This window comes from Mixophyes fleayi, chromosome 5, assembly GCF_038048845.1.
Source record: "Mixophyes fleayi isolate aMixFle1 chromosome 5, aMixFle1.hap1, whole genome shotgun sequence".
In the NCBI taxonomy this organism is placed as follows: domain Eukaryota; kingdom Metazoa; phylum Chordata; class Amphibia; order Anura; family Limnodynastidae; genus Mixophyes; species Mixophyes fleayi.
In genome coordinates this window covers 9,288,881-9,298,532 of record NC_134406.1, presented here as the reverse complement: position 1 = coordinate 9,298,532, position 9,652 = coordinate 9,288,881, and positions in this window count along the sequence as shown.

The following is a 9,652-nucleotide window of genomic DNA, read 5'->3' as shown; positions in this document are numbered from 1 at the left end:
TATTAGATTCCCGACCAATACTGGTAAGGAATCGACCTCATGACCCCCGATGTAAGGCAGAAGTGCTAACCACTGAGCCACCGTGCTGACCGTAATGGACCTGGAGCTTCGGACCCACAGCTAAATGTAACAGCTGCTTCCTCTTGGAATGGTTGCATCATTTGTCTAGTCAGTGGTAGCAATACTTCAAGAGTTTGCCACAGTTTGAATTTCTTTTTCCATACACTGAACAACCCAGAACATGTTCGTGGTACAATTGGCTATTGACCCCATTTCAAAATAAAAATTTACAGCATGCAGTCGCCATTCAGTTCATGTCGAAATTTGAGTTTTGCTGATCGTGTTCAATGTTCGCATACATGGTTTTAGTTTGAGATTGAGCATCCGAGGTTCATTAAATATATTCAATAATATATTTAATTTGTATAAAAATAAAAATCTAACAGAAAAAACAACTTTTCGCAGTTCACCGCTTGAGATTTGCCATTTACGTTCAAGGTTCGCCGTTCACAACAAACATCTGCCAAATTATACAAAATTTAACTTGTATGTTTGGGATGGAGCTGGTTTGCACATACGTGAACCAGCTAACACAAGTATGAATCGGTTTGAATACTGTCGTCTATGATCGAACCACTCTGAACATATTTGAACCTTCTCTGCTGACTTGATTTTTTTACCTGGTTTTAAAGTTCAAGAATTGCGTGAATTTTAGAACCAATTTGCTGATCCAGTTCTAGAATACAACTGCAAACACTTTGAGCCTTTCTGTTGAGAAGCCAACTGTAATTCAGGAAATGAATATATGACAAACCCTGTTCATTCCTAAACCATCATCCTCTCTGCTCCATCACTTAAAGTATTTAGAAGAGTAAGGATTATCTTACATCCTTAAGGACTGGGGAAGGTGAGGAGAGGCAGTGCACCAAAGCTGAAAGCTTCATAGAACTGAATGATTAACTTGTGATGTCCTTTGTAAATAAAATGCTCTGAAACTTTGTGTGGATTATTGGCTTTAAACACCAATGATTGTTTCAGCAAGTTTCAGAGCAACAAAGTATAATGGAAACTCAAGATCTCAGAGCAATGTATCTCCCAAAATTCCCAATGACATGATTGGCATTCATTAAGACATGATCTGATGCACCCAAACCACACCCCAATCTGCCCATATCATGCCTAGATTAAGTAAGCTCCCACCCCTTTACTCAAGCCACACCACACCCCATGTAACCTATAGAAATCCGTACATCCTTGTGAAAATCATACTGTTGGAAGGTGTGACGGTTATGTATTATGTCTAATCACTGATTGTTATTTTTCCTTGAATTTTCATGCATGACAATGTGTATATTGTATGTAAAGTGTGCTTTGCTGAATGACATCCGTTTGACCTATGCAAGAGTCTTTTGAAAGTAACCAGGCCAGACAGATAACATCTCTGAGGCGTGAAAGAGTTTTTGTACACAGTCTAACTAGCCAGAACAGCAGAGGTGAATAGTCCTGCCCTTTGAAGTTCCAATTCTTATCTCAGGACATCGAAAACTCATTTTCGAAAGCCCTGTATCATTCTGGGAAATGCCCTGACATTGGGTTGACATAGTGGGGCGAGAGCAGTGTGAGAAGGTTGAAAAATCAGCTGCTACCCAGTAATATTGCTCATTTTCTCTGAGGAGGCCTGTCAAGGTGAAAATGTGCCATTGCTCTCAAAGTGTACTCCTCTCACGCCAAGTCTTAAACTAGTAAGTTAGTGACTCTGGTTTTATTTCCTATTTTATTTCTGAAACTTATTTGGGCAACTTATTTTGTATGTCTTGCTATAAACTGTTTTGTAATTAAACCTTGGAAACATTTCTCGGATAACATACATTTAATCTAGCATATTCTTTGTGATTGTTTGTGAATTTACGAAGCCAAGTGAGGCTCATGCTACATGTGTATGTGATTTAAGTGTGCAATATTAATAAGTGATTTTGGTGAACATAAGGACTCCATAGTAAATCCTTTGTGGTGGCAGAAAAGGTATATTCATTGGTAAGTGACCAAGATAACTCCAGTCATGGCCGGCTGTTTCAGATTGCTGTATCTGAGACATGCTGGGCGTTTTGTGACAGTAGATATGGAGCAACTCTACACTTAGAACAGAGGTAGGTAACCTTATCTTCTTTGGCTGTTGTAAAACTAAATCTCACCTTGTTCTTTCACAAACTCTGTTTGGCAGCAAACATCGGGGCACATTGGACAATAGCTGGACAACCATAAGTTGACTAGGTTTGACCTCAAGGAGCAAAAACTCTCTTTAGAAACAACAACAACATATATTCATTATAATTGTAATTTGTTTCATTAGATTGCAATTCTTTAATTAATGCAGAACTGTAATAAAACCTCAGTTATAATTCTGATGTATACGATACAGTTTATTGTGACTACTTCTTCACTCTCCAAAAAACATTCTGTTCCCCTATTTAAGTTTAACGTTAATTCCCCTACCCAATGATTTGTTGTTATAGCGGGTAATTACTTTACTTGTAAACAGAGAGAATTATGTTTTAATGAACACATTATTTTAAGATGAACCTTATCCATCTGTTCTTTTGCTATTTCCAAATGCAGACAGACTATGTTTCACCGCAGCATCATAAAAAATGTAAGATCTCACAGACGTAAAGGCATTTGTAATTCTTATCCAAAGCGCCCTGCATCTGTTGTATTTAAATAGCACTGCGAGTAAATGCAGGAAACTGCTCTTTTCTGTTGAAAATTATAAATGGTCTGAGAGAGTTAAGGGATAACAAATTGATTTGCTGTCTTCTGCTGAATTTCAAACACCACAAAATCACACAACTATTCACTGGTAACTTGGAATTTGTAGTCAAGGGGAAAATGAATGTGTGAAATGACTGGCGATCTACGTTATGAACCGGAATCCACACCAGCAGGGGGCAGTATGGGCCCAAATGGAATTCTGCTCTTTCATCTTTTCATTTTAATAATAATTATCAGTGTCCCATTATCTGTTATTTGTGACTTGTTTCTGGACACAATGTACAGTCACAATATATCTTTCCATTTTTGGGTTGTAATCTACTGGTATGTTGAAACCTCTTGTAAAAATAATCCCTCTCGAATCAATCTTAATATATAGTTATCTAAGTAAAAGGTGCAATCATTTTTATGAAAAATGCAAAGGCTTAATTAGTCCTAGTGTGCATTACAAGGATTGGCAAGCTGATACACTTCAGGGGCCAAATGATGCTGCCCTCTACCCTTCAAGAGAGCTGTGCCCTTAATTTCAGTAATAAGTTTAAAACATTATTATTATTACCATTTATTTATATAGCGCCACTAATTCCGCAGCGCTGTACAGAGAACTCAATCACATCAGTCTCTGCCACATTGGAGCTTACAGTCTAAATTCCCTAACATACACACAGACACAGACAGACTAGGGTCAATTTGTTAGCAGACAATTAACCTACTAGTATGTTTTTGGAGTGTGGGAGGAAACCAGAGCACCCGGAGGAAACCCACGCAAACACAGGGAGAACATACAAACTCCTCACAGATAAGGCCATGGTCGGGAATCGAACTCATGACCCCAGTGCTGTAAGGCAGAAGTGCTAACTACTGAGCCACCGTGCTGCCCAAACCATGCATTTAATCAAAGAGAGAGACACCTATCTGTAATAACATATCAGCAGCATTTTACACAAGTGTTACACTCTATAACCAACACATTTGACAATAAAGCAGGAAGGAGCAGGGGGCCGCAGGTGAACATTTGAAGGGCTGCCTGTTACCCATCACTGATGTAAAATGAATCAATGTGCTGTTACCAATAGCAATCAGTTACTGTCTTTCACTTTTCTAATTACATGTGTCCATGTAACACTATGGGGTAGATTTACTAAACTGCTAGTTTGAAAAAGTGGAGATGTTGCCTATAGCAACCAATCAGATTCTAGCTGTCATTTTGTAGAATGTACTAAATAAATGATAACTAGAATCTGATTGGTTGCTATAGGCAACATCTCTACTTTTTTAAACTCGCAGTTTAGTAAATATACCCATATGTTATTCAAAACTCCAAAATATGTCACTTGGGAGGTATTTGGCCTTATTTACATGTATGTTATTTCACCAATAAAAGTTGCATTTTCTTGAATTATGGTAGTAATTATATTTTTAAATAATGCATGTCTCTAAAAGCACTTCTTACAATCGGTAGCATAAATCTAACTCATATTCTAATGTAAATATAGTGCAAGGATCATCCTGATCTCTATGTTTTTGGGCTGTGCAGGTAATTAGTGTCATTAATTACCTCTGAGCCACTGCAGCTCATGTAGTCTAGTTCCACTTCTGCTAAGGTGTAGCAGACATTACCTTTTTTTAATTACTGCCCAGTTAAGTGAGGTGTCCTAATTAACTCCCATTAAACCATGTCTTTACTGCACCTGCTATCCTTACTGTGTGATGCCCTGGCCTGGAGAGTCACAACTTGTCTCCTGGAATGGCCTGACCTGCCAGATTTCTACCCTGCCCCGTATGTATTGGGTATTCTTGCAATTTTCTTAGCATACATCTGTATCTTGGAGATATATGTCTGCTCGTATTTCCCACACAATAAATCTGGGCTGAATGTTTTAACCCATTGGTGCACCAGGGTGTACATTTTTGCCCTACACTAAACATCCAGGTGCTCCCATTATCCCTGTTTTTACATTCACCAGGCTGTTACTGCCAGTCACAAGTCATGGTTATGTGGCTGGATCGGCATGTGTCCTGCCAGGGTGTAAGGCCAAGGAGAGGGGGTGACCTCAGTAGGATATACACAACCTTTCATGGGGTCAGTCACATCTCCTCTAGCGCAGATTGGTGACCAGATGACCTTTGCCTACAATCACAAGGACAGGAGGCTCATCCGGGGAATACCCACAGCTCTGCTGTCAAACACCGCTCTGGGACTCTCTCCTGCACAAAATGCCTCACTTAAATCAAGCAGCAGTTCTAGTTGTAGCGTAAAGCCACCTGTGGCTGCACTCCAGCTGTTGTACAACTATATGTCCCAGCATGCCTTGCCACAAAAGATTTATATCTGCAGGGTACATGCCTCTACTTCTGAGATATTTCACACTACACAATCTGAAATGTGCTCCTCTGCCATCTGTGGTCTCCTTCTCTCTCATGCCTCCCGTATGAGGAGCCCTTTCTGTCAGAAACCAATTTTCGGGACGGCGGAATAATAAACCAAAAATGTGTGTACTCAGTTTTTAGTTACCAGTGCATAACTAACATTGTAAAAGCAAGATCAGTACACAATAACCCTGTCCTATTTTCTGCCAAAACCACAGTGACAGCCTCATCATAAACATTCTAATCATCATCATCATCATTACCATCATCATCAATACCATCATCATCATCACCATCATCATCAACACCATCATCATCATCATCACCATCATCATCACCATCTTCACATTCATCATCATCACCATCATCATCATCATCACCATCATCATCATCACCATCATCATAATCATCATCATCACCATCATCAACATCATCATCATCATCATCATCATCATCACAATCAACACCATCACCATCATCTTCATCACCATCACCATCACCATCATCATCATCATCATCATCATCATCACCACAATCAACACCATCATCATCACCATCATCATAATCATCATCATCACCATCATCAACATCATCATCATCATCATCATCACAATCAACACCATCACCATCATCTTCATCACCATCACCATCACCATCATCATCATCATCATCATCATCACCACAATCAACACCATCATCATCATCATTATCACCATCACCATCACCATCATCACCACCATCACCATCATCACCATCATCATCACCATCATCATCACAATCAACACCATCATCATCATCATTATCACCATCACCATCATCATCATCATCATCATCACCACCATCATCACCATCATCATCATCACCATCATCATCAACATCATCAACATCATCACCATCATCACCATCATCATCATCAACACCATCATCATCATCATCATCACCATCATCAACACCATCATCATCATCATTATCACCATCATCATCAACACCATCATCATCATCACCATCATCAACACCATCATCATCACCATCACCATCATCAACACCATCATCATCATCATCATTATCACCATCATCATCAACACCACCATCATTATCACCATCGCCATCGTCACATTCATCATCATTACCATCATCATAATCATCATCATCATCACCATCCTCACATTCATTATCATCCCCATCATCATCATCACCATCATCATCATCAACACCACCATCATCATCATCATCATCATCACCACCATCATCATCATCATCATCATCATCATCACCATCATCATCATCATAACCACCATCATCATCAACACCCCATCATCATCATCATCATCATCACTATCATCATCACCATCATCATCATCATCATCACCATCATCATCATCATCACAATCAACATCATGATCACCATCTTTACCATCATCATCATCGTCATCAACATTATCATCATCATGACACTAAGGCCACAGGTGTGGGGATCTGGGAAGAATGTAATTTTGTCAACTGTGAGAGAGACTGAGGTAGACTAAATGGGGGGTAGGGGTGCTGGAAGGAGGAAGATGGTTACCTCAGCTTTATACATGATCTTCAGGTAGCGTTAGGACATCCAAGTAAAGATTGCAAAGAGACTGTAGGACACACTGGTTAAAAGAGAAAGCGAGAGACCAATGGAGAAGATGTAGGTTTAGGTATCATCTGCATACAGGTGGTAGCGGAGACCAAAGGATTGCATTCGTTCAGAGACATAAGAGGTATAAACAGAGAAAATAAGAGGACTGAGAACACAGCCTTGAAAGACCCTAAACACTTATCCACAGCCAACAGGGCTGGCTGGTAAATTTTAGCCATATTATCTTAAAGGGAAAAAATGCAGGTAGCCCAGTGAACCAGCCCAAGGTAGCCCACTAGGGGACCGGCTATGGGGAGAGGGGGTGTAATACCCCCTTGCCTGCCGGCCAGTCAGCCCCTGACTGCCAAGACCCTCATATTACAATAGCCTGTTGTGCCTCATTTTCCCTTTACTATATAACACATTTCAGTTTATTCCTTGTCCTATATAAATGATTGTATGTTTTTTTTCCCAGGAAGACATTGTAAAAGGTACAGACCACTAGGTAGATTTTTGTTTTAACATTGAGTTCCCCTTACTTGTTTCCTTATCAATAAGGCATTGAAATGCTCCCTATGTAATAGCTATAGTGACAAAACACTTACATTTCAAGGTAAATAAAAGGTTAAATAAATCAGCAGCACCACAAACACCCCTAGGATTATTTGTATGTAATTTCTCACAGCTATAATTTGTCTTAAAACAACTTTGGCTTGGAAAGGTAACAACATATGCCCAACTCGCACAAAAATTCTAAGGCCAATGTGTTCCAGATGTTGCTTTAAATGTGCCAACAGATACTGAAGCTAACATACAACAGGGAGACTTCATTAAAATTCAACAAGTCATAACAGACCCCGGTAATGTAGCCAGAGAAGCATCATTGCAGTGTAATGGTTAGCATTGGCCATCTGGAAAATAAATTGTAGAAATCTTGACTTTTTGTAAGTTCTGCAACGTATGGATGTAATCGTTCTTTACACCATATGCACACAGTGCTTCTGCAAGCAGAATGGAATTGTACTCCCTTCTGTTTCCAAAAATGTTTGTTTTCTTTTAAAAAGCAACTACAGCATCACATCTTTGCAAATAAAAATAATAATCAGCATGCACGAATATCCTGCGCCATATTTGAGATTTGTAAATGACATCAGTTGCTTTGCAAGTATTCAATACGCCTTGGACGGCATTTCAACAGTTTTGGTGTAACATGAAGCTTTTTTACTATTACTGTGTTTAGACTAGAGATGCTCACTGACCCCCGTGGCCTGGTTTTGGGGTTTTTTTTGGATCTGGATTAGCTTCGTGTTTTGGTTTTGGTTTTAGTTTTGGCAAAACCGCCCTCATGTGTTTTGGTTTTGGATTTTTTAGAAAGAATCCTAAAATATACTAAAATCACATAATTTTGCTCTTATATTGTTCCTACATTATTATTAACCTCAATAACACTAATTCCAAGTCATTTGCAGTCAATTTTGACCACCTCACAGATCACAATATTATTTTCATACACTTTCAGACAAACACTGCAGTGACCTTGCTGGATGGTAAGTGACAGAGCAATGACACAAACACACGGCAGTTCCTACCACATCTAGGACACATTGGCACACAGCAGTGGCAGAAAAGATAAATTGTGCAAGATGGAATTGTCCTTGGGCCCGTCCTCCCTCCCACCATTATGTTGGATCTTAAAATGAATCCAAAACTTGCGAGATCCGACGACGTAACAATGATGTTTTGCCCTGTTTTCAAATCCGAAAAAGCGCGAAAGTACCGAGCCGCAGCGCTGTACAGAGAACTCATTCACATCAGTCCCTGCCCGATTGGAGCTTACAGTCTATATCCCCTAACATACACACAGACTGAGAGAGACTAAGGGCAATTTAATAGCAGCCAATTAACCTACCAGTATATTTTTTGGAGTGTGGGAGGAAACCGAAGCACCCGGAGGAAACGCATGAAACTTACATGCATGTTGCGTTTAGACTTGTATCAGGCCCATATTGGGGTTTTTTAAAAATTATTTTTACAATAAACAAACCAAAATGCAAAAATGTATTCTGCAACAAGCTAATAAATAAGGCTATGTAGTAATAAATAAAGCAATTCAGAGCTAACACACTGATATATAGTAAGAAATAAGGAATTGGAATTAGCAATTGAAGAAACTGACAATGCTATTTCTGAGTCTGTATTCATTATAATCTCTCAGTGCTTTAAAGATTGAATGCCATGCTTAAAGGACATTTTCAATCAAGTTGTTCCCATTAAATCTTTTAAATCCAAATACGCATATATGCTAATAAAACATGGTATTTCTGAGTTTAACTCTAGACGTCGCAGCAATGCCTGGCCTCCTATGGAGTGATATTGTTGCAGTTAGACAATGCCATACAGCCTTAGCACTGTCTGTCCTGCCCTTCACACTTTAAAATACACGTTGTGTTACCTTCTCTGCAACTGTCAGCTCATAGCAAAGTAGAATTCAAACACTTGTTGCTCCAAACAAGCCTGGTGATCATTTCATTGGGTAGAGATGAATGCTGTTTATTGCCGCTGCAATGTTTGCAAAGTTGCAATGGCTGATGGGATTTGTAGTTTAGTGCCGCAATCATTGCACACTGTGCTGAAATTTAACTGCAAAACTGCTCTTTTTCCCACACCCAGCCAGGAAGGCAATGTTGTACTAAATCCAGGGCCGTCTTTCCCATTGGGCACGCTGGGCAGGTGCCCGGGGGCTCTGCAGCCCAGGGGGGCCCTCCGGAGGCAGAAGAAAAAAAAAACCTGCAAAAAAAGAAGAAAATACTTACCGTGCTGTCAGCTGGCGATCCGGCTCCCTCCCTGGTCTCCTCCTCCGTCGCGCTGGCAGTGTATGTCGGGCGTGACATCATCACGCCCGCCAGA